This window comes from Apodemus sylvaticus, chromosome 13 (assembly GCF_947179515.1).
Source record: "Apodemus sylvaticus chromosome 13, mApoSyl1.1, whole genome shotgun sequence".
NCBI lineage: Eukaryota > Metazoa > Chordata > Mammalia > Rodentia > Muridae > Apodemus > Apodemus sylvaticus.
Window position 1 is genome coordinate 32872081 of NC_067484.1, and position 26107 is coordinate 32898187.

At 45.4% G+C, this 26107-nt stretch overlaps 1 protein-coding gene across 1 annotated transcript in view; it reads left to right on the top strand.

Moving 5' to 3' along the window:
- Positions 1-801: 801 nt before the first annotated feature.
- The window catches only part of Atp8b1 (ATPase phospholipid transporting 8B1), a 137734-nt gene continuing 112428 nt past the window's right edge, over positions 802-26107 (top strand). The window contains exon 1 of the mRNA XM_052201387.1: positions 802-1382. The gene's annotated coding sequence lies outside the window, so the exon portion shown is untranslated. The remainder of the gene's footprint in view (positions 1383-26107) is intronic.

A 26107-nucleotide genomic window follows, 5' to 3' on the forward strand; every position in this document is an offset into this window, starting at 1 on the left:
GCTGCATATTTAAGTGGGAGAGAAAGCAGAGAGACCTCCATGGGGTGCTTTGTGCACGTGATTCTAAGGTTAGCTTTCGTTTTGTTTTCCTTTGTAACATTGCAGAAAGGATGTACTCTACAATGAGCCTTAAAGATCACAGTCTTTTAAATAAAAACACAGGATAGCTTATTGTTCTTACCTTACAGAATATTTTGCAAACAGAATTGTAAAGATGGTTTTTGTCAGGTGCATTGCTTAGATTTAGAGGTGAGAGCTTTGTGCTGCGCACTAACAGTCAAACTCAAGCAAGCAGTCTAGCCCTGGCTACATTCTAAATACTCCTGAGGACCTTGGCTTCCCTTGCTGCTGCCCCCAGAGACTTGTTGGGAGTGTAAGCTCTGAGAGTCGAAGCGGGTGTAGGGACATACTGCCCGAGAAGATTCACACTTCGGACAGCCACCCGCACGCGGCAAGCAGTTCTCCTTCTCTACACTAACTCCTTCTGGCCCTAAGGTCCTAAATATGGGCGATTTTGATCTCCTCAGAAAGCGAGCTTGCTGCAATTAGAGTTTCTCCGAGTCTTAGCGCCTTCTGTTCCGACGCCTTTGGTGACTGATCCCCGAAACGTGACTTGGCCGAGAGCGGGCGCGACTCCTCTTACCTAAGCAGTTCAGGTCCCCGGCTCTCACTAAAACCCCGCCAGTTTTCCGGGCTGGTGCGGTCACCGACCCCGGCCTGTGGCCAAGCCGACAACAGTGGGCGGGAAAGTGACGCGAGGCTCGTGGGGTGGTGTCTGCAAAGCAGGGAGCCGGAGAGCCCCGGGAGCCGCGAACTGCCGAAAAGGCAGGGTCACAGCGTAGACAAAGATCGGTCACGGTCAGGGGTGGCCACCTGCCTCTGGGGCCCTAGATCGCGGCACTGGAGCAGGGCTACTTACAAAAGCACCAGGCCTGGCGGCCCAGCCTCTCTCCACCCGGGGGAGGGATCGAGGGAGGGCGGATTGCGGGACCGCCCCCGGCCCCAACTCCAGCTTGGGTCCCCAAGCCGCGCGCGGCCAAGGCCGCTGCCAGGGGGAGGCAAGAGGCTCCTCCCTGGAGCAGAGAAACCAGTTTGTCCGGTCGGGCAGAGCTGAGGGAAAAGGGCTGCCGCCTCGGAAGGGCGCACGGACGCGGGGCGGGGGGAAGGCGGGGAGCCCTTGGCGAGCCACGAGAGCCGGAGGAGTCGCGGCCAACTGGACAGGCTTCCCGGGGCCCCCGGCCAGCCCCTGTGTGCCATGCAGCGCTAGCGCAGCCGCAGCGCCCGGGCCGGGCGGGAGGAGGCCAGGTGCGCACCAGCCTCGGACGAGCCTCGGAGCGCCGCTCGCCCCGCGGATGCCCAAGCCGGGGCCCAGTGAGCACTAGGTAAGAGGAGCGAGGCGCTGGTGTTCCCCAACCTCCTGGACCCGAGCAGCCAGGCAGGGGTCCCTGGCTCCTTTGGGTGATCCACGGGCTAGTGGATTTCACGCATCTGCGGTGCCGTGCCAGCAGCTGTCTGCGCCCTCGGGCTCCCGAACCTGAACAAGTGGTATTTGGGGGGCGGGGGCGGTGGTGCTGGAAGCCTCTGCCCCCGCCATGGTCCATGGTTGGCAAAGGACAAACTGAGCGGTTCCCAGTTCTTTAGGGTTTTCACCTGTTCTGGGGAGGGATCTCCCTGGAGCTGTTTAGGTATTTTTCTTGTATTTTTTTTTTTTCCGTTGGTTTGTGACACACATGTCTAGAGTTAAGATTCCAGGGTTAAGCCAAGAACAGATTGGGGAATCTTTGAAGAGTGTTTCTGGCTGTCATGCAAGGACCACCTGGGAATCTTCCACTGACAGGTTTGGGGAGAAGGCGATTCAGAGCTCGGGGAAACGACCTTAGGAAGGAGTGTTTCTGGCCGCGGCGCACCTGCTGGGAAGGATGGAGGGGATGAGACCCGCTGCCCCCAGCTTCTTCGGAGCGCATCTGTGAGGGAGTGGGGCATAATAAGGGTCAACAGTTTTCCGGGTGAATGTGGGGTCCTGTTCACTAGTTCCCTCGCACCGCCGCCGGCTGGCTGTCCTTAATCCCCAGTTTGATACCTGTAGCTGTCACTTGTTGAAAGAAAACGCAGCAGGCGGCGGGAGATGTGGCATGGATCAGGGCCAGGGTTTTAACTCCTCTCTTGGCTAACTCTCTCAGCCCAAAGTGAAAGAAATGTCTGGCCAGCTTCTCTGAGGGAGTTGAGTGTGTGTGTGTCTACCCCTGGAGAATCAGAATGCAGATTTCTAGACTGCTGTGGAAAGAACACCAGGATTCTGAGAGGATGAAGCGCCGGGACGAGGAATCCACACAGGGAAATGAAAAAGGCTCCCACAATTTCATTGGACCCCTTGGCCCATAGGCACTACCGGTCTTCTTCTAGCACTAGCTCTGTGAACTCTCATCCTCCCCAAATTGCCTGCCCTGGAGTGAAGAAAAGGTTTACTTCCATCTTTCTAGTTTGCTGCTTTCAAAAAATTATCCCCCACCCCCCCACCCCCCACCCCCGCCCCAGAGAAAATCAAACCAGATAATACCAATCCTTGAAGATTCTTGGCCACTGAGGAAAGCTGACAGCCTTGAGGAAGAAAAGCTACAAAGGCTGTGTGTTTCAAAGTCTCAATGGATAGTAAATAGAGGTCCATATGTAGAGAGGAAAGCCGTACAACATACGTCAAAGCTTTGGTTCTCATCTTCTAAGCATCATCGTCTCTGTGTTAGGTCTAAAGAGCCATTCATTACACTGCCTTTTGTTAAGACCTTATTAAACCCTATTATAAATGCATATACAGTGCAAAGGATGATGAGTGGTTATTAGCTGATTAATTTCTGGGGAGCCGTCATACCTGCCTACAATTACTGCTCTGAAGTGGCTAATGGTTTTCTTTATGTAGACACTTCCTTGTACTTGCCTTTGAGAGGATCCGTAACCCGCTGTGTTCATTTATCATCTTCTAATGGGTTTACTTTGATAATTTTCACTGATTCTTTGTGTAGGGCCTAATAAGGTGTGAAAGGACCTGTACGGCTGGCTTAATACTGACCCGAACCTCTAACACGGGTGTCGCACCATCCAACTCTACTGATATTTTTTTTTTGGGGGGGGGGGAGCTGGTTTTTTGAGACAGGGTTTCTCTGTGTAGCCCTGGCTGTCCTGGAACTCACTCTGTAGACCAGGCTGGCCTCGAACTCAGAAATCTGCCTGTCTCTGCCACCTAAGTGCTGGGATTAAAGGCGTGCGCCACCCCCCCCCCCCCCACCCCGGCTTCTACTGATTTTTATAAAGAACGATACATACCTCCTAGTGATGGGACTAGGAGGATTTTCTTTCTACATTTAAGACGGTGATTTAAAACAATGATTTCTGGGAGCAAATCGTTTAGTAAGAAAGCATGTCTTGGACGGGATGTAAGTGAAGTTCATGGCTACCTCCGCATTCACCCTCATTTCCCATGTTGGACCTAGGTACCGAGGGAAGGCAGATGTGGACACCTCCCTCTTTCCCGTTCTCTTTCCCTCTGCTTTAAAGCAAGGAGTAGTTAAAAAACAAACAAACAAACAAAAAACACCTGGTTTTAGAGTCCAACAGGTTTCGGCTATCTTGCTAATTGCATCAAAAGTTTGATCATCTGTTAAGGGGGAAAGATATTAATGGTTTTTAATCTTTTCCTTCCTTCCTTCTTCCGTGCACCCCCCTCTCTTTCTTTCTTCTCCCTCCCTCCCTTCCCCCATGGTGGGCAGGGCTGGAAGAGAAGGGAGAGAACATGTGTGTCCTTTACAAATAGGAGATGTTTGAATGTTGTTCTATTTTCTTTATTAGAGGAAGGTTGGCTTTATTTTCATTACGATGATAGTATTTCCAGACAGGGTCTCCTTTGGCTATGTTGGCCTCAAGCTCGCTATGTAGCTGACAGTGACCTTGAATTCCTGATACTTCGCTTCCCAGGTGCTGAGATTATAGGTGCGTACCACCAGACCTGTCTAATTTTATTATGTAATTCTTAATTTCTTTTTTGTAGAGCTGGAGATAAGCTAACCCCTGAGCCTTTCTCCCAGTTTGTTGACATGGCCCTAATAAGCCAGCACCTGGGGCAAGCATTTGGTGTTTATACATTATTATTATGTGATATTGGAGTCTGGCTATGTAAACAGGAACATCAATATATTAATATTTTATTATCACTTTAATTTAGATACTGTGTTAGTTTTTCAGAAGCAATATGGACCACAGGTGATCTCTATAACTCTAGAGAGCTTTAAATTCCACTGTTGGATACAGGGCAAGTGACTTTTTGGGGGCAAGTACTAGTTGTCCTGGGTCCACTCCGGGTCTTAACCCAAGCTCCTACCAAGAGTAGAGAAGAGTAAGGTTTCTTCTTCTTTTCCTTTTCCTTTTCCTTTTCCTTCTCCTCCTCCTCCTCCTCCTCCTCCTCCTCCTCCTCCTCCTCCTCCTCCTCCTCCTCCTCTTCTTCTTCTTCTTCTTCTTCTTCTTCTTCTAAGATTTATCCATTTATTATATGTAAGTATACTGTAGCTGTCTTTATACACTCCAGAAGAGGGCATCAGATCTCATTATGGATGGTTGTGAGCCACCATGTGGTTGCTGGGAATTGAACTCAGGACTTTCAGAAGAGCAGTCAGTGCTCTTAACCGCTGAGTCATCTCTCCAGCCCCTTTAAGGCTTCTTAAGAACTTGCTTTTGGGATAAATAAATAAATAAATAAAGCGGGCAGTGGTGGTGCACGCCTTTAATCCCAGCACTTGGGAGGCAGAGATACATGGATTTCTGAGTTCAAAGCCAGCCTGGTCTACAGAGTGAGTTCCAGGAGAGGCAGGGCTACACAAAGAAACCCTGCCTCACTCAAAAACAAAAACAAAAAAAACAAAAAATAAAAATAAAAACAAAAAATAACTTGCTTTTGGAATTTTTGCCTCTCATCTGTTCCTAGATTTATCTCCCTGGAAATTTTTCTTTGTGGGACGTCTTTCGATAGATACCCTATGAGGTTTTTGGCACTTTTGTGTTATCCCATTAGATCCAGTGCCTGTTGATAGTTTGATAGTTCTTTTTTTTAATGTAACAGTTAACTTGCTTCTCAAAGAGGTCAAATTAACACACACACACACAAACACACACAAACAAACACACACACACACACACAAATGGCTTACCTTTTCCATCCTACAGCCTGTGTTATTCTTGCGCTCCATAAAAAGCAATGCCAAATATAAGATCTTCTGTAGTAGCCGGGCGGCGGTGGCACATGCCTTTAATCCCAGCACTTGGGAGGCAGAGGCAGGTGGATTTCTGAGTTCGAGGCCAGCCTGGTCTACAGAGTGAGTTCCAGGACAGCCAGGGCTATACAGAGAAACCCTGTCTCGGAAAAAAAAAACCAAAAAAAAAAAAAAATCTTCTGTAGCTCTCTATGCCAGTAAGGCCCTGGTTTTATGTAGGAAGGTTATAGAACAAAAAGTGTGTGTGTGTATATACATGGTCATGGTCTATATGTCTCCTCTCTCATTTTTATTCTTAGAAACCAGGGAACTTACCAGCTCCAATTTTGGCACAGATTACTAGCCTCCTGATACTTCTGAGCAAATTGAGCTTTTAAATAAATTATCACCCGACCTACCCACAATGGAGACTATTTTGATAAGAGGTCCCAGCGAACAGAGTCCAGAGTGGTGGTAAAGCCGAAATGCTGGCCTCTGACCCAGGTTGGCATCTGGGCTCCACTGTCCCCCAGCTGCACAACTGAGGGAGCTTTCTGCAGCCCGGTGGCTTCACCTGTCGATGGTGTGAGGCGATGAGTTCCAGACGAAGCGCTTGGGAAAGGAGGGTGCGTAGAGCTGTATATGAGGTGGCCGGTCATTGGTAGAGCTGCATTGTTGGTAGTGCTCCGAGTGTAGTGCTCCCCCCACCCATTGCCTTTCTTCTGCTCTTTGGAGGATGCAGATTCATTTTACATGTTAGCATTTGTTTAGCAAACACAGGTGCACCTTTGCACCTGGAAATAGAAAGAACGGTGCTCAGAGTAGGAGCAGATTTCTAAGGCTTCAAATCCTTGTCATTGTTCTAGAGTACTTTCATGGATGACCAGGAAGCTAACTGACCTCTAACCTTACGGTGGGGATAAGTTCAGTCAGTCACAGTCGCAAGGGACTCTGGATGCTCCCAACTACCACCTCCTGCCCTGCAGAGGCTCTTGGAATACTTAGAACACGATGGTGCCTTCTGTACCCGGTGGTTCCGTTTGCCTTTTTTAAATTTTATTTATTTATTTATTTATTTATTTATTTATTTATTTATTTATTTATTTGCTTCTTCTTTACTCCCAGTTTAATACTCAGTAGCCTTTGAATCTCATGGTTTGTGGAGCCTGTGTATGTGCTGCTAATGAAACTTGATCCAACTCTTTCCTTCCTTCCTTCTTTCCTTCTTCCTTCTTTCCTTCCTTCCTTCTTTCCTTCTTTCCTTCCTTCCTTCTTTCTTTCCTTTCTTCCTTCTTTCCTTCCTTCTTTCCTCCCTTCCTTCTTTCCTCCCTTCCTTCTTTCCTTCCTTCTTTCCTTCCTTCCTTCTTTCCTCCCTTCCTTCTTTCCTTCCCTCATGTTCAATTAATTATGCCAGTGGATTCCCTTCCTATTTTAGGGAAGATTGTCAGTTTTCTTAAGGATTTGAGTTGACTTTCTCCTTTGATAAGAAATCTGGTCAGGGGACTAAAGAGATGGATTGTCAGCTGAGAGCACTTGCTACACTAGTTGCACTTGCTGCATTGCTGCACTTGCTGCACTTGATGCATTGCAGAGGACCCAGGTTTGGTTCACAGTACTGGCAAGGTGGTTCACAGGCATCTGTAACTTCACTCAGATAATCTGATGCCCTCCTTTGGTCTCAAAGGATACTGCATACACATTGTGTACAAACAGGCAAGCACACAAAACACACACACACACAAATAAATAAATCTGAAAAAAAAATGTTGAACAGGTTCTTTTTCCTCCCCTGGACACTCTGTGTGGACAGAGGGTGGTCTTAGATTCTGGCTCTCTGGGCCTAGTTAATCATCAGTCTCCAAGTCTAGACGTTAGGGTGTGAGAGATGTGCTTGGACAAGATAGCAGAGGTGTCTCTCTGGACAAAGGACTAGACTCCTGGGGGAAGATCGCCCTAAGTACCTTTGAGTGCTGAGACTATTCTCTCCCTCCTGCTGTGGTTGCGAAGCCAGCTTCTGCACCAAGTGGAGGCTGACCTTTGCCTGGTAGCCTGACTCTTTATTTACAGCACTGTTGTTTTATGGCTTCATTTCTTTGCTGAGTGGCTTTTGTTCCACCAGAGTTGAGGTTTGTTTGATTTGGGGTAGGCTGTGTTTGAAATCAGTTTTCTAATCTTCACCCTGACTGAGTCGAGCCAGAAAATCCCAAGCAGTGCTTCCTAGACACCAAATATTGTCTCCAGGTGCTGCCTGGTGGTCTATCTTGCTCCTAGGGAGGTGTGTTCGTGCACTGGATACATGATTTAGTGCATAAAATACAGTGTGATGTATACACATTCTTGCTTTGCCCTCTTGAGACCCGGTGAGAGGAGATCTTGATGCGTCTTCTACATTCTCCATAAGAAGGTGGCTATTAAGACTGCTTATGTGACTGGAGTGCTTTGAATATTCACTCCCTGAGATGGAACTGGTGATCTCCACTGCCTGTTGGGAAGCACTGGCCTTGACTTTGCATTGGAGAGGGAGTGTGTGGGTCTTCTGAGGACTGAACCACTGGCAGACAATAAGTTCCTAGGACTTCTGACTCTACCCAGAAATCGCATGCATGCCGTGCAGCTGTGCTCATCGGGCTGTCAGGGACCGAGGATCAGGTGAACTTCCCACTCTGCGTCAGGTAGCAGAGTGACTTTTGTGATGGGAAAGGACCTTTGTGATAATCTTCTGGTGCCAAAACTGACTTCACAGACGTTTTAGAAAAGAGTTAAATGAACAGAGAACATCAAATCCCGCCATGTTAGCCACAGTCAGTGTATGGTTCAGTGGCATTAAATACATCCTTATTATTGTGTAGCACACACCGTTACTCCATAAAGCCATTCAGTGTCTCATACAGAAGCTCCACCCATGTCTCCCTATGCCTAAGCCCCTGTCTAGTCTACTATCTGTCAACATGAGCCTGACTATTCTAGGGTCCCTGCTATTGGGTTTAATCATACTTACCCCTTTGCCATGACTTATTTCTCTCAGCATGGTGGCTTCGGGCTCATCCAGGGCCTGGCATGCCTCTGAAATCTCTTCTGCTATAAGGGAGAATAATATTCTATTATTCACCTTCACATTTTGTTTACCCACATAGACACTTGACAAATTGGATTTGGATGGCGGCCACCTCTCGATCTCGAACAACACTGCCATGGACTTGTTTGCATAGTTCTTGTTTCTTCGTGTGGGGTTTTGAGTGCTCCCTTGGTAAAAACTTCTCCTCATAAGTAAGGCTGGAGATGTGGAGTGTTTAGTGACATGCTTTCCTCCAGAGCCACTGTTTGGAAAATCCTGGGGTGCAGGGGTTACAGTGGCATCAAACATACTGTAAGATAACAGCCACTTCCTTCTCCTTGAAACCTGCACCTGTTCATTCTAAGTGAAGGTCATTTGCTATTGTCGCCTTGCTGGAGCTTGTGGTTGACTGCCCTCTGGGCCATCCTGGGTGCTCAAGGTCTGTGGCCCCATGACAAGATAGTTTATACAGAACACAGGTGCCTACTGGAGACAACATTCTGAATGCAGAAAAGAAGCCACACTTCCTTTACCAATGATTCTTTAAAAAAAAAAATCTTTTAATTGAGCATTTAGGTATCAGGTTGTTTTCCAGTTTGGGGCAGAATGGACAGCCTTCAACAAAAGCTCATTTATATACTAAAGCATGGCAAGTACCAACTGCTGTTTCCCTAAGGAGATGTTCATACTGATCAGGCATGGTCCAAAGTACCTAATCCTAGCATTCAAGAGGCAGAGAGGAGAGGATAATCACAAGTTTGAGGTCAGCCTAGGCTATGTAGCAAGAGCCTTTCTAAAATACAAACAACCAAGGAAACAAACAGACAACCCGCCAACCGGGGTATAGCTTGATGGAAGAGTTCTTGCCTAGCACACACAATGCCCTGGGCTCAATCCTTTGCATAGGTGGGAGCAGGGCTGGAAAGTGTATTTACTGGTGTGTGATGGCACAGGCCTGTCATCCCACTACTCTACCACTCGGGAGGTGGAGGCAGGAATCAAGTTCAAGACCAGCTTCAGCTGCCTATCCCAGGCCACATCCGAGTCTATCTCAAGAAAACCAGACCCAACAAATAAACATACAGGAAGAACACAGCTTCCCTGTGTGGCAACATAAAAGCAGAGAGCTTACCTTAGGGAACTACTGGGTGTCAGTCTGTCACGCTAAAACATCTGTATTCTTTAGAGACCGGCAAGGTCTCCATACGAGGCTGTAGTCATCCCATCTCCCGAAAATTGTCCAAATGGGAATTTTAACATTTTAAAAGTAGGATTTTCTTTTAAAGTAAATGAAACAAAATAAAAACAATGAAACTTCGACCACAAATACCACCCGAGGAGAATCCCTCTTCCCTACCTCATCTTAATCATAGATACACACGCAAAAAAAAAGGGGGGGGGAGGGAAGAGAGCTGTTTAGGTCAACTTGATTTTGCCCATTTATACGTTCATCAGTCTTATGCTTCCTCTGCTACAGATGGTGGTATGAAACGTTTTGGAGGCAATGTGGGACTCCTGGATCACTCTACAGTGATCTGTGTAGCATCTAACATGTCTTGGATCTTTAAGGTCCTTGAGACCAAGACTATTAAGACAGGAGATATACAGCCAAGCCTCTGAAACTTTAGAGAAGAATTAGTCCCATTTCTTGAGTTGTGGCTTTAACGGCTGATTTTCTCTTGAGATTGGGGCTGCCTGTCTCCTGTGTCATCCCCTAGAGAGACTTTTCTTAATATGCACAAAATTTCAAGCACCTATCAAAGCCTCACTGAATCAGTGGGCAAGTCCAATACCCCGAAGGTCTGTCTACCCAGCCTTGGCCTGTGTCAGTGAAACTAGCAGAGAAACATGTCCTTTAGGAACTCAAATCCAAGAGACAGTAGGTATTAAGTAAACATAACAAACAGGGTGATTATATATTGTACACCAAAATATATGCACCGAGATAACAGGAGAATGGCCCAACAGGACATGACTTTGCTTTGAAATCGGAGTTTCCTGGAGCCTTGAGAAGGTGACCCAGGAGCAAAGACTTGAGTGAAGAGGGGAGAGGAGGACTGTAGAGGATCTGAGGCAGAGGGTGGGAGCATGCTGTGCAGGGCAGAGGTCTTAAAGGAGGAATGCCTGGTTTGTCTGATGAAAAGACAGTACCATAAGAATGAACGAGAGAGAGAGAGAGAGAGACAGACAGACAGACAGACAGACAGACAGACAGAATATAAAAAGAGGAGAGGGGCAAAGAAAACTTCCTTGGCTGAGCCTGAGTTGCAGACTTCTGAGTTTCTATGGCCCCCACACTCACTAAGTTCTGTTGAGGTGACTGGTTAGAGATTCTGAAGACAGACACTCCTCTGAAATCTGTATGTCTGGTCTTGTTCAGAGGATCTGAGCTATTTCCCAGTAGTGTGTGGTCCCAGTTTGCTAGGGAGAGAGAGGAGTGTGTTCAGAAAAGGGAATGGGTCACAGGAAGCACTGATAAGGGGCTGCTGGTCCACGGGGAATCCACACAGTGCTACAAGAGGAGCCATTTCTTCTAGCAATCCACACCTAGCCCATACCTCAAGCCCTGTGCCGGCTACGCGATCAAAGCAAGCATGAGTTTCTTCTTGTGAAGCTCACAGGGCTGTTGGGATTGTGAAAAAAAAGAATAAATATAAACAAAATACTGAGGTGGTACATACCTTTAATCCCAGCACTCTGGAGGCAGAGGCAGGCAAATTTCCCCCAAGTTTGAGGTTACTCTGGCTTTCAGAGTAAGACTTTATTTCAAAATAAATTTTTGAGCAGGGCTGGAGAGATGGCTCAGTGGTCAAGAGCGCCGACTGCTCTTCTGAAGGTCCTGAGTCCAAATCCCAGCAACCACAGGATGGCTCATAACCATCCATAATGAGATCTGATGCCTTCCTCTGGGGTGTCTGAAGACAGCTACAATGAGCGAGCAGGGCCGGAGGGAGAAGAAAAAGTGTCTGAAGACAGCTACAGTGTACTTACAGATAATAAATAAATAAATCTTTTTTTTTTTTTTTGGTTTTTCAAGACAGGGTTTCTCTGTGTAGCCCTGGCTGTCCTGGAACTCACTCTGTAGACCAGGCTGGCCTTGAACTCAGAAATCTGCCTGCCTCTGCCTCCCCAGTGCTGGGATTACAGGTGTACGCCACCACACCCGGCTTTAAATAAATCTTTAAAAAGATAAAATTTTGAGCAAAGGAGGTATGAAATAAGTTGATACTGGAGGGTAGTAACAGTGACCCTTGCTTCAGGAGAAATTTTGTGTAGAAGGAAAAGCCGTGCAGAACTATTGTGAGACATTTTGTGCAGTTCGTTGCTCAAACATTAGATGTATATTTTACAAATATAAGTCTGTAATCCAGGGTTGCTGCCAGTGTCAGGGGCGACACAATATCAAGAATGCTACTTTCATGGGCTTTCGTGATGTGTCCTTGGAGGATCGCAAACCCGGCTTGATGCTTCCCAAAGATGTGTCTCCAGCCTCAGCTTGTGACTCCACTTCAAGGGTGACCTTCGCCATGCTCTTGTATCCCAGGAGCGCAAACTTGCCTGGCCCAAAGTGAGGCTCTCCATCTCCAAAACCCACTTCTACACCTAAGAAACATTTGAGCCATTTGAGTCAGAAGTCAGAGTCGTTAGAAACATCTCTTAAATCCTCAAATCAGACCTGTCATCAAGACCAAAAGTCTATTTAGAAGAGGCAGTTCTATCTTTCACCCCACCCTGTTTTCCTGGTCCAAGCCTGTGGGAGCTCTGTCACTGAACCTGCAGGAACATCTTAATGCGTCTCCCTGTTTCCAGTCTTGTTTCTATTTATTTGGCTTATCAGCTGAAAACAAAAATCAAGTGGTGTACCTCTACTTAAAAATCTGTAAATGACTCTTATCAGGTCCTTTACACCATGGTTTGACCTGCTTTATCTTATATTTTTGGTTGTGAGGCTAGCCTTTAACAGCTGAGCCATCTCTCTAGCCCAGCCTGCTCTATCCAAGCTTCCCCTTCGCCCCTCTCCCCCACTCTTCTTGCTTTCCACAGATCCCAAACATAGGAAGCACCAAGTTCCTACCCAGCCAGGGTCTTGGCACATGCTGTTCTTGCTGACTGGAACATTCTTTCCCAAGGCTGTTGTTGCCTTCACATCCTTCAAGGACAGCCTCCTCCAGAAGACCCTCTTGGGCCTGCTCTCTGTGCCTTTTGTACATTGCGGTGAGAGACAGAACATAAAACTGGTTGTGGCGCGTGCTTATAGTGCCAGCTGAGTGTGTGGTATGTGCTTAGAGTTCTAGAGACTGAGACAAGATTGCAGTGAGTTTGAGGCTGTGCCAACTGTGCTTAGTAAGTACCAAATTAGCTGGGGCTATGTAACGAAACCCAACAGCAACCAAACAGCACTGGCAAAACCCTGTAAAACCTACCGGAGTTAAGACTTTAAGTGAATAGTTCTAAGGTATCGGGCTGCTCATATCCATATCTTTCCAGATACTCATCTGCTCATGGCGATAGGAGAAGGGGGTTTTAACAAATGTGCCCTTGCTATGTCTGCATGTAGTCTCAGAGTTCTGCTTGTTAAAAAAACCTTCCAGCCAGTGGTTGTAGCATAACTGACACGAAGCAGCAAAAGATTTGCTCATTAAAATGTTTTAGTAGGAGATGGAAACATAGCCCAGTGGTTAGTGTGCAGCTCTTCCGGAGAACCTAAGTCTGGTGTCCGGCACTATGCCGCTCAGCCCAGAACAGCCTGTAACTGCAGTTGCTGTGCTTTATAAATGACACAACATGGCTGCTTCTTCCTTTCTTCTCTGTTTTCAAAGTTAGTACCTGTTCTGGAAATTTGGATTCCTTTGACATCTTGGTCTAGGTTATGTGTCTCTTTAGAAATAGTACTTGGAAATTCTTAGAGCATTCTGTAATTCTGAACTATGAAACATTTACAGGCAGGGGTAAAACAGTTTCATTCCCTCACTGTTGTGAGTGTGTTACTATCAGAAGGAGTTTAAGATCACATAGTTATCCTGCTATTTGTCAAACACTAATGGGACAGGACAAAGTAAGAGTTCCGTACTTGTTCTGATTTGAGTCAACCAATTAATGTGCTTGTCCACAAAACCAAAACATAAGAACATTGAAATAATTTGTGTAACTCTTACTTTGCTGTGGTTTTTGTTTTGTTTTGTTTTGTTTTTTTGTGGATTGAAGACAGGTCCTGGCTTATCAAGATTTTTTGGTATCATATCCCCAACCTAATTTGAGTCAATTTTGTCCTCAAGAAATACTGTAGGATGTTACAACTCAGGGGATGTGATTATTCTCTCCAGAGTACTGATAAACATTCTGTGGTGTATGGATGCCCTGTGTCCCCAACAGTGAAGTATCCTACTCAAAATGACCAAAATGACAATGGCATTAGGTTGAGAATTCTTATTCTGGCCCACAAGTAGGAATTCTGTTATAGTATTGTGGTTCCTAGGATAGTCCCACACAATTTCTTGCTCCTATCCTTGGTCTCTTTGATTCTGCCAAGAGGCAACTTAAGGGAGGAAAGGGTTAATTTGCTCATAATTTTTCCAGCATGCCAGGGAAGGCATGGTCCAGGTCTGTGAGGTAACTGATGACACTGTCCCTAGAGCCAGAAATCAGAGAGGGCTAGAGAAATGGTAGCACTTAATTGCTTTCACACTTGAACCCAGGCCCATGACATGGGTTCAAAGTGGATCTTCCTTTCTCAGTGAAATCTTTCTGGAAACACCATAACATTCGTGCCCGAGGTGTGTCTCCATGGTGTTTTCAAGTCTTGTCAAGGTGATAACAGTGAAGAGGCATCCTAGCCTACAGAGAATTGAACTCTGACAATTTTGGAAGATAAGAACTCTCTAGCTGATGGTCATGCCATAGACCTGGACTTGTTTTTGGATTGAATTTTTCTAAACTATGCCCTAATTTCCTTTGTAGCCCAATGTACTTTGCAGCTTCTATGTATGTCCAAATGGTCCAGAGACCAGTCGATTACTCTGTCTCTTGTCACCTGCTCAGTTCAGGCCAGCCTTCTTCCTCCCTGGGGTTACCCCAATAGCATCCTAACTGACACATACTTTTCACCCCGCTCCCTCCAACTAGACTAGTCAGATCCTAGGACGTTAGTACATCTAGATGAAAACCTTTTAGCATTGTAGGACAGGGATGGCCACCTCCTCTCCTGCGCTCGCTCAGCCTTCTCCTATCCCTTCCCTCTTCCTAGTTAGGCAGCTTCAGTCTTTGGATCATGACAAATCGCTTCCTGTTCCAGGACTTTGCTTTATCCCCTGAAACCTTCTTCCTCGGCATGGCTTCTTCTCACAGGCTGGTGACCCAAGGGTCATTTCCATCTATTCTTCACTTGAGTGCTCCAGTGAAAGGAGTTCCCTCCCAAGCTGTGCTCCAGTGAAAGGAGTCCCCGCCCAAGCTGTACATTTTCCTCTTTTGCTCTGCCACTGTCTGATGATATTAACTACTTTGTAGTGTAGACCAAACTGACCAAAACTCTCCAGGTGGACCCAGTCCAGTTGTAGGAATCAACACACAGTTGCTCGTGTATTGGCAAGACCAAAATTCACATCGCACCTCAACTAAGCAAGCCAGGAGCCCAGCCTATCCCGGTGTTCCTTGAAGTCACCTAAGAACTTTTACACTGGAAGATATTGGGGGCCAGCCAGGTGACTGACTTAGTGGGTGAAATATTTGCTGAAGACCTGAATTTGATTCCCATGGCAGAAGGAAACGTGTGTCCATGGCACAGGTACTACCCCCACCCCCACTCCCACCACACACACACACACACACACACACAGAGGAAATAAATAAAAAATAATTTTTAAAATAAGTGAAATAAAATTGAAGCCACTGGGCGTGGTCATGTCTCATGCCTATAATCTGATTAGTTGCAAAGTGGAGAGAGGCAGGAAGATAAGGAATTCAAATCCAACCACATAGTTTGAAGTCAGCTTGGGCTGCATGAAATTCTGTCTCACAAAACCAAAACCAAACAGATAGATAGATGATAGACAGACAGATAGATAGATAGATAGATAATAGGTAGGTTACATGCATACATATATATACATATATAGATAGCTAGTTACATACATAACATATAAAAACATATACATACTATGTAGATAGATATATGCATACATACATATATACATACATTCATACATACATAAATACATAAACACATATGAATAAGTAAGCAGAAGTTCCCACGCCCTGTGCCTTCTCTTTATGAGGTTTCCCAGGTGACATCAAGTAAGTGGCTTCATGCAGAAGACCAGCTTTCTGATGTTCTTGGATATTATTCACATCTAAGTATCTGTGGTTGTGTGAATAGTCTTCAACCCTGTTCTTTAGCCTGCAAAGAGCTGGCTGACCCCAAATCATCCTTTGTCCAGGCCACACCCTGCAAGTGAGAAGCATTGCTAGGAAAAAGAAAATGTCATCTGTATAAATCATGGAAAATCAGGGGTGCGGCTGTTGAGACTCTAGACTCTAGAGATCAGACTCTAGACTAGTTGGAAGTCATTTGCTAATCACTTAGGGTGCAAAGACACCTGGATAGGCTAAGAGATGAACTACAGAAAGAAATCTAGACCCAAATCTTCCCTCTCTGTGAATCCATCCATAAGATAAACAAAAGTTCCCCCACATTATGTACAATATTATTTCTACCAGATAATCCCTTCTGGCTAAAGCCCATTAAGAGATTCTGAGAGCTGCGAACAGTAAAGATAGAGCAAGCCTCTCTCTTGGAGTGGAAACGAATTCCCTGAAGCCTTGAGTAGAACTGGCAAACTCCAGAATCCCCCTTTGCCAAGTCATTGTGACCTCCCCTACGTCTTCCCAGAAGTTGAAGTTTTTCTTCTCCCACCAGCTCTGCAGCGGAAGCCAGTCCATCAGAGCTTTAATTGTTAAATTCCCGAAGCATGAATATATGTAAACACACAACAGGATATTCTTCACAGCTGTGCAGAGGGATCTGGGAGCCAGCCACACCGCCTCTTTGTCTAACCCAGCCAATCCTATAAAACCTTTGGCTGCATTCGGAGTCACTGTAAAGATACACATTTTCAAAGGAACTTCAACATGTTGAATGTATTTTAGCCTTTTCAAGGTTTTACACAAGTATATAATAGATTTAAAAATTATATTTACTCTGGTCTTTCCAACTCAGCTTTAGAAAAATTTCTCAATGCTCCTTGACATCCACCAAAACAAATTTATATTTACAGAAAAACTTGTGAAAATTTTTAATTGTATTTACCTATTTGGTGTGTGTGCATGGGGGCCAGGGGTTGGGGCAGAGTGTAAGCACACACTCAGTGCCTGTGCAAGACAGAGAACAACTTGAAGGAAACTTCCTTCATATGGGTCCCAGGAATGGGTCTCAGGTTTGTCAGGTTTTGTGGCAAGTGCTTTAACACATTGAACCATCTCTCCATCATCAAACTTCACTGGAGTTTCATTAGTTCCCTTATTTAGATTCTGTTGTCAATACTTATAATAGATTTGGCTGAGAAACAAAGTTTAACATTTTACTGAAATAATTCCTTTCATTATACAGGTTGAGGTTTATTATTAATTAACACAGCATGAAATATTAACACCATGCCCAACATTGCTAAGATTTAAAAAGCAAACACCAGGCCCTAGCAGTCTCTAACTCCAGATTCTTCAACTGAGCCTAGATTTGACTTGGCTTCCCAGAAGCCTCCCAGTGCTGTCCGTGAGTCTCTGCACTTCCGGAAACCAATTTGGGTGAAGTGATTTCTCTGTGGTTTTCTTTTTTTTTTTTTTTTTTTTTTCTTTCTTTCTTTCTTTCTTTCTTTCTTTCTTTTTTTTTTTTTTCTGCTAGACTTCTTAAGAGTTGTTCCCGAAAAGCCTTTTGACCATATTTGGGCCTCACTAAAGCTTCTGAGGATCCTTATGTAATTTCTCTGGGTTTTGTTTTACTACCAGAGCTCTCAGGCTGGTTCCCTGAAAGCCTCCTTGACCAAATTTGGATTCTGATGAAGAGTCTGCTGGCTCATGCTTCCGTGACTTCTCCTGTTTCTGGGTAATCTTGAAATGGGTGGAGATTAGACCTAGTCAGCCAGTCTCATGAAGAGACTATGGCCAGAATGGAGGGGTCACACTGGGATCTAATATGGCCCATTTATAGCTGGGTGCATCCGAAGTCACAATTAGCACAGATAACATCAATGAGTAGAGAAATATCTATGGCCCGCAACAGGCAAGAGAAAACAGGGGCATTTCCAAGAAATGCCCTTTCCCAATAAAGAGAGAAAGGGATCTTACTCAGGGAGCCTACACACATTCATATAAGTGTTGGCCCATTCCCAAGATGCCCAGTTAAGGAGCACAACATGGGGTATGCGCAGTTTAAGGTTGTACCTTAGAAAGATAGTAGACACAGTTTGGGGCATGCTTAGTTCAAGGTCATGGAGCACATGTATAAAGATATGTAGTCTGGTCATGCTCAGCTTGCACAATAGCCTTTTAGCCAAAATTAAGGGACGGGACATTGACATAGGAGTTTTCCCCTGCTATGTCTCTCTTCTGAGTTAGCAGTTCCTCTGAAGCCACATTATGCAAAGAAACCCATTGCTCTTTCTTGAATCCTTTGGCAGTTTTTGTCTGAGAGAAGCCAGCTGCCATATTGGATCTGCTGTAGGGGAGAGGCAATGTGGTAAAGACCTGGAGTGGCCTCCAGCCAAGTGTCCATGAGGAACTGAATCCTGACAACAGCCCCAAGAGTTAAGTTTGTAACTGGATGCTCCCTAACTGAACCTTCATGGGACTGCAATCCAGGCAGCATCTTGACTGCAGCCTGAGCAATGGCCAGCTTCCTGCATCCCTGAAGTTGACATATGAACTTCTCCTTTAGGGGGATTCTGTTAGGTAGCAATTGACAACTGACATCAGGTCAAAGACAGACAGTAAAACTGAAGGGTCCCCTTCCTTTGGAGAGTTCAACTGTGGAGCTCTTCACATGTCACTTAGCACTCTCAGTTAAGATGTGAAAATGTGAGCTTTGCCATTTCCTGATGAAGGGCTCCAACGAAAAGCAGTTTCTGACCTTCAGTTTTTAATTTCATGTTATTTGTTTTTGGTTGCTTAAATTTTATCCACAATTGACCTGTCTGTCATCTATTTTTATGTTTACCTATGTATCTATATATTTATCCTCTACCTATAAGAATTTATCTATCTTTATCATCTATCTATCATCTATCCATCTATTTATCTATCCACCCTACCCATCTACCTATTTCTATTCGTCTACCCATCTGTCTGTCTGCCTGTCGGTCCATCTATGTCTTGTTCAGTCAAGGCTCTCTCCTCAGTTTGCCTTTCTGCTTCAGCCTTCTGAGTGCTAAAAATCATCCAGTCTAACGTTTAGTCTAAGCAATGCCCACAATGGTACACCCTTCAAAGGCACAAGATTTATGATGGTGTCTGTATGGAGATCACTATCATTGTAGGTGGTGTGCCACGTAAGTCACACTGGAAGAAAGAGTACCTGGGTGGCCCCTGGCTTCCCAGTGTACAAAATCATCTCTCAACTGAATTGATCCTGAAAGTCTACTCACCTGGCTTAAAACACTGGAAAGTAAGCTCTGCCAATCCCTTTTATTTATTGTTCAGAAAATTCTAGAAGAAAACAGCCCTGCAAATAATAATAACTACTGAATTTCAGTGACTCACTCTCTTTGATGGCATTCCAGTACCGGGTCTGTTCCTTGTCCTGGCATGATTGCTAGATAGTCCCTTTGATTTGGTTACAGCAACATAGGAGTGGACAGGTCTGAAATGATTGCCTAATAATGTCTCAGCGCCTGACAGACTCTCTTACTGTAGATAGAACCAGTTAATGGTGTGTATTTGTTTCTATTTGTGGAATACTCCATTATGATCCTGTTACTATACAGTAAGAATTCTCCCTTCCCTTCTTCTTCCTCCCTCCTCCTTTTTCTCCTCCCCCCTCCTTTCTACTCCGTCCCTCCCTTTTCCTCACCCCTGCTCTCCTTTTTCTCCCTTCCCCTCCCTTTCCAAATATTTGAGTACCCACCCTTGCTAGTCATTGCTAGGCATTCTGGGTACAGCAGCTAACATTCAGCTTCAAATGGACAGATAGCAAAACCAACTTTAGGATGTGTACCTTAGCCTTAGCGGTAGTACGCTTGCCTCGCACACATGGGGCTCTGGGTTCAATCCCCAATACTATGGGAGGTAAATTACACAACTGTTCAATGATAGAAGCCATGGGGAAGTGGTGTGAAGGGTAGAAAAGAGGCAAGGACTGGTGACTTTATAATGGCTGCTAAGAGAGGCCTGGTTAATAAGGTGACCTTTCAGCTATTGGACAAATATTCTGATGTTTGCTGTGATCATATCTTTTCTTGGCCTGGGTATATGTATGATGGACAGACAGAAGCAATGTCTTTCTTTCCAGAAATGTACATTCTGATGGGCAGAGACACACCCTGTAGGCACTTCTGGTTTGGTAGAGGATAGGAAGTGATGATGTAGGGAGATCCTGAGTTAGAGATCGGGAATCTGCGGCATCAACCCCCTGGGATCCCAGTGCCAGGGAGGTAGACTCAGGAAGATCCCTTGGAGTTGCTGGCCAATCAGTGTGGCCGAGTCAGAGAGTCCCATGCTCAATGAGAAGCTTTGCTTCATAAAATATGTTGGGAAGCAATTGAGCCCCTTGTAGTTGATCTCTGGCCTCCACGGCCACACATGCACCCCGCTACAGCATACATGGGAGCAGGGTGGAAGACAATGACCTTTTTAAAAAAAGAGGAGTCTACAGCAGGGATAAGCAAGATAGGACTACACACTTGAAAGGTAGTAATGAGGCAGACTTTCTTTTTTTGTTGTTGTTCCCCCCCCCACACACACACACACAGAGACAGGGTTTCTCTGTGTATCCCTGGCTGTCCTGGAACTCACTCTGTAGACCAGGCTGGCCTTGAACTCAGAAATCCTCCTGCCTCTGCCTCCCAAGTGCTGGGATTAAAGGTGTGCACCACTATCGCCTGGCTAGGCAGATTTTCTTTCTTTCTTTCTTTCTTTCTTTCTTTCTTTCTTTCTTTCTTTCTTTCTTTCTTTCTTTCTTTCTTTCTTTCTTTCTTTGTTGTTGTTGTTTGGTTTGGGGATTTTGGTTTTTTCGAGACAGGGTTTCTCTGTATAGCCCTGGCTGTCCTGGAACTCACTCTGTAGACCAGGCTGGCTCGAACTCAGAAATCGTCTGAGGCAGACTTTCTTAAAAAGCATTGCTTATAGCCAGGCAGTGGTGCCACATGCCTTTGATCCCAGCTTTTGGGAAGCATAGGCAAGGGGATCTCTGTGAGTTTGAGACCAGCCTGGTCTACAGAGCAAGTTTCAGGACAGCCAAGGCTATGCAGAGAAACTACCTCAAAAAACTAACAAAAACAAAAGTGTTATTTATAGTAAGGTCTGTGAAGGGTTGAACCCCCTTGGGCTTAGTGATTGATGACTGACGTTGTCCCGCCCCCAAGAAACCAACACACCAGAGGCTTCTCACACCAAGCAGGAACTTTTTGGTAGAATCAGAGAGAGTGTATGCGGATAAAATGAATGGGGAAGACCAGGTAGGTCTTCCTATTTGAGGCTGTCACTGAGAGAAATGGAACTATAGTGGGGCTCTGGGCAGGGCCGTATCCCATTCATATTACCTCCTGGGAGAATCCAACTTCCATGTTGAAGTTGGACTGCAGGTGAGGAAGACAGAGGAAAGAGAGGAAAGGGCTGATGCCCTGTGAGAGAAATCTGAGCTTTACCCAGGTGCGGAGCAAGATGGCGTTAGATTTAAGTCTGGAATCATGGGAAGGCAGAGCCAATAGCTTGGTCAGAGCTCGGCAAGAGGGAGTGGAGCACACCCAATGCCAAGTGTTTGGAGCGTGGGGAAGGCTAGTGTTGCCTCTACTGAGTGGAGAAGTAGTTTTGAAGTTAGCTTCCTGCAGTAATGTGGACATAACAAGAACCACCCTCCTGCTCTAACAAAATGCCCTGGTATACAGAATGGGGACCCCAAAGGTTAGGTCAGGAATGGGTGAAATCTCAGAACGGACAGTGTTCAGTGTCCTCCCTTAACCCTAGAAGCAGGGATCTTCATGACTTGCTCCTGTCCCGTGGAATGATCTGGGAAAACTGTTGGTTTGTGGAGGCTCTGCCTTGCCATGCCTTGTAGGCCTCCTTCCATATCCTTCTTTCAGAGGTGAGAGGAACTCTCTCCAGTCTTATTTTAGCGCAGATTGACACTGTCTCATCTGGAGTGGCTGGTCATGGTGATCATTTCCAAAGCACATATCTGATTAGGACAGTGCTGGTTTTGACAGCCTCAGGCTCCTTACACAGAATTCCTGCGCTCCACTTCCCTCGCCTCTATGGCAGCTTTAGACCTCTGCACTCGCCTCCCTTGTACCAGAGAATCTTCTAAGAGTCCTTTCCCCATGTGTAGTGGCTATTCCTGGTTGTCAACTTGACTACATCTGGAATGAACTACAGTCACGAATTGGAAGGCTCACCTATGATCCTAATCTGGAAGCTCAGAGATTCAGTTTCTGACTTGGATCTTGGTATGGAGATCTTGAAGCATAGTGGCTATGAATTCCAGAAGATTAAGTAGGGGAGATCTCTGAGTTCAAGGTCATCTGGGATTAAAGGCGGGATGTCACACGCCTTTAATCTGGGCCACACCCTCTGCTGGAGACCTACATAAGGACATTGGAAGAAGACTCTCTCACTCTTCCTTGCCTGCTTGCCTCGTGGGACTGAGCAACTGCTAGATCCTTGGACTTCCATCCACAGCTGCTGCTGACCATTGTTGGGGAGTTGCACTACGGGCTGTAAGTCATCTACAAATTCCCTAAGTTTATAGAGACTGCCCATACGTTCTATGACTCTAGAGAACCCTGACTTATACACCATATTTTATGCCCTCATTTTACTATTACTTCTCCATCACAGTGTAAATAAATATTTCCTTGGGGTTAGAAAGAAGGCTCAATGGTTAAGAGCTGTGTACATATACGCATAATAAAATAGCCAGCTGGGAAGTGGTGGTGGATGCCTTTAATCCCAGCACGTGGGAAGCAGAGGCAGGTGGATTTCTGAGTTTGAGGCCATCCTGGTCTACAGAGTGAATTCTAGGACAACTAGAACTACACAGAGAAACCCTGTCTTAAAAAAAAACCCAAACAAACCCATTAAATAAATAAATAAATATTTTTTTTTGTCTTTTTTTTTATTTGATATAATTTATTTACATTTCAAATGATTTCCCCTTTTCTAGCCCCCCCCTCCCCGAAAGTCCCGTAAGCCCCCTTCTCTTCCCCTGTCCTCCCTCCCACCCCTTCCCAGTTCCCCGTTCTGGTTTTGCCAAATACTGTTTCACTGAGTCTTTCCAGAACCAGGGACCACTCCTGCTTTCTTCTTGTATCTCATTTGATGTGTGGATTATGTTTTGGGTATTCCAGTTTTCTAGGTTAATAACCACTTATTAGTGAGTGCATACCATGATTCACCTTTTGAGTCTGGGTTACCTCACTTAGTATGATGTTCTCTAGCTCCATCCATTTGCCTAAGAATTTCATGAATTTTTTTTTGTCTTTTTTTTTATTTGATATAATTTATTTACATTTCAAATGAAATATTTTTTAAAAAATGTCTTTGAAGCTGGGTGGCAGTGGCACACGCCTGTAATCCCAGCACTTAGGAGGCAGGCAGATTTCTGAGTTCTCTGAGTTCGAGGTCAGCCTGGTCTACATAGTGAGTTCCAGGACAACCACAGAGAAACCGTGTTTAAAAAAAAAAAAACCAAAGCCACCCCCCCAAAAAAAACTGTCTTTGAGCTAGATACTGGTCTCCCCTCAGTCTTAAGGATTTAAGATTTATAAAGGCAGGAGCCACATTGCTCACCAGAAGCTAGTACCTTGTCTAAAATTCAGGAAATGCTTGTCCCAATCACAGGCAGCCTCTCTTGGCTTCCAATTGCTTCAATAACCAAGTTACAAGTGCCTCTAGTCCGTACCACCTTCCTAGCCTTGACTGGCCACTTTCCAGGCCCCTCTTCCTACCACCATCATTTTTACCCAATAGTTAGTTACCTACACTTCAGCCACTCTTGGAGAGCAAGCCCTTGCTTCCCAGCCTTTGCTCCCACCGTGTCTCTGAAACTCTCCTCCTCTAGACACAGGGAGGGTTCATCACTCTTTCTACATAGACTCCAGGTATAAGAGGATGGGGCTCACAGCCCATTTGTCTTTATATAGTTATCTATAAAGCTGTGTAAACTTATAAGTACAGGTACCTTAGATGAACAATTTATATATTTTATATGTTTATCTTTAGACATACTTTGTGTAATTTATCTTTCATAAATATGTGTGTGTATATATATGTATATATATATATTAGACTACTTATAGCTTACCCATTATAGATTGCTCTTTATGTAGTTAGCTCTAGCCACTTTATATATTTTTATATGTTGCACAGTTTTCATGTCTTTCTGTGTCTCTATTCACTTTACACACGATGAACGCTCTGCTGATCACATTGATTTGGGGTAGTAGAGGAACACTGGAGTTTGCACCTGAGAGGCTTGTCTCCCTTGTAAAGCACTGCTTGGGAAACTTGGGAAGGCTCTGTTCTTGGTTTATTTTTGGTCTTAGCATCCCTTTAGGGGAGCTTAAGTACCCAGGAGGTAGGTTCAGGTAAGTTGATGTCATGCACTGCCTTGCTAAATATCCCCTGGATCATGATTGGATTTTTGTTTATCTTTTGAGACTGGGTTTTCCTCCACATAGACCAGGTTGACCTGTCCCTTGTGATTCCCCTGCCTCAGGGCCTCACGTGCTGGGATGATAGGCATGTGCCACAGTGCTTGGCTCCTATTACTACCAACAAAGCCACTACCTTTGCAATGAGAACTGAGGAGGGTCTGGCCTTGGGGATGGGCTAGAACTCTGGCTTCCTCCTAGAGATTTCTCCTGAAGTTCTTTGCTTCAAGCTGTGCTATCTTCCCTTAGGAATATGGGTGTTGTTTGTTTTCCTTCATTCCAACCTTACTGCCAGGCATATCCATTAATGAGGAACTCATTTATCTTGTTTACCAATATTCTTTTGTTGTCGTTGTTTTGGGTGTGAGACTTGGTTATCTTTGAACTCAAGTTGTAGACTAGGCTGGCCTCAAATTTAGAGAGATCCTCCTGCTTCTGCCTCCTGACTGCTGGGATTGAGGGTGTGGGATGGCGGCCCTAGGATCGTTTGTTATTATCCTTATCTTTGAAAATTAAGTGTATTTTTGAAAAGATCGGGAATTTCGGGAAGATTTGGACCTGAGGAGCCACCATGCACACACACTACCTCCTTATATGGACTGAGTATATCTCGGCCCAGAGGAAGCTAGCTCATCATTTATCAGAAAGGAAACAGAAACTGGATGCCTAAAAACAGCTCTTCTGCCTGGAATTTTGGAAGCTTGCATAAAGGAAATTTGGTCAGGCCCAGTCATTTGAGAATTACTAAAAAAAAAAAAAAAAGTTGAGAAGGCAGAAGGAGGGAATTGGGTGGTAATAATATGCTGTGGTAGTGCTGAGTGCTAGCCTGAATGAGGGCAGGAAGGCTGGCATAACATCCAAAGACAGTGTCTCATCCCCACCAGAAGTAGCTGTACTCATTTAGTTTTCTCTCCATTAGAAGCAGCTATGATTTCCTGTGTTAATTCTCCGGTTGGTTGTACTCGCTCACTCACTCACTCAGCCCCTCCTAGCTTCTGATAAGAAGCTGAAGTCCACACATCTAGTAATGACATGCTAAATTACCCTTCCTTCACTGTCTCTTGTGTTCTGCTGCTCGCAGCTGAGTTCCTTATCTCTCACTGGACCTTGTATACAGCTCTGATTGGGAGAACAGACTAGAAGTTGTCCTGGCAGGGCAGACCTAGGCAGCATGGAGTGAGGACTCCAGAGACGGGCAGGACATAAAGCTGTCAGGAATGGGGATGGAATGGTCGGGTCATGGGGTTGACTGATCCAGATACTGAATCCTCTTCCTTGCTGAACCATCCTACTTGTTAACCTGCCTAGTCCAGAGACTTTTGAATTTGGAAGCTGTTATTGGCCTACTGGTACCTTCAGCATCAGGACCGAAGGGTAGCTCGTACCACTTTCTGGGAATCTACCTACTGGATCCTTTAGGAGAGGTGAAGAGCAGGTTCTCCCTACTGAGGCCCCTTCCTTCCTGACCTTCTGTCTTAGTCAGGGTTTGTATTCCTACACAAACATCACGACCAAGACACAAGTGGGAGGAAAAGGTTTATTCAGCTTACACTTCTACATTGCTATTCATCACCAAAGGAAGTCAGGATTGGAACTTACACAGGGCAGGAACTTGTAGGCAGGAGCTGATGCAGAGGCCATGGAGGGATGCTGCTTCCCCCACCCCCACCCCCACCCCCACCCCTCTTGCTCAGCCTGCTCTCTTATAGAACCCAAGACTACTAGCCCAGGGATGGCACTACCCACAAGGGGCCCTCCCCTCTTGATCACTAATTGAGAAAATGCCTTACTGCTGGATCTCATGGAGGCATTTTCTCTATGAGAACTCTGTGATAACAGCCTGTGTCAAGTTGACACACAAAACCAGTCAGTATGCCTTCCTAAGGACCTGGGATGTCGAACCCATATCTGAGTGGTTATCTGTAGGAACTATCACCCATTTTTCTTTATGGGCCCTGTGACCAATC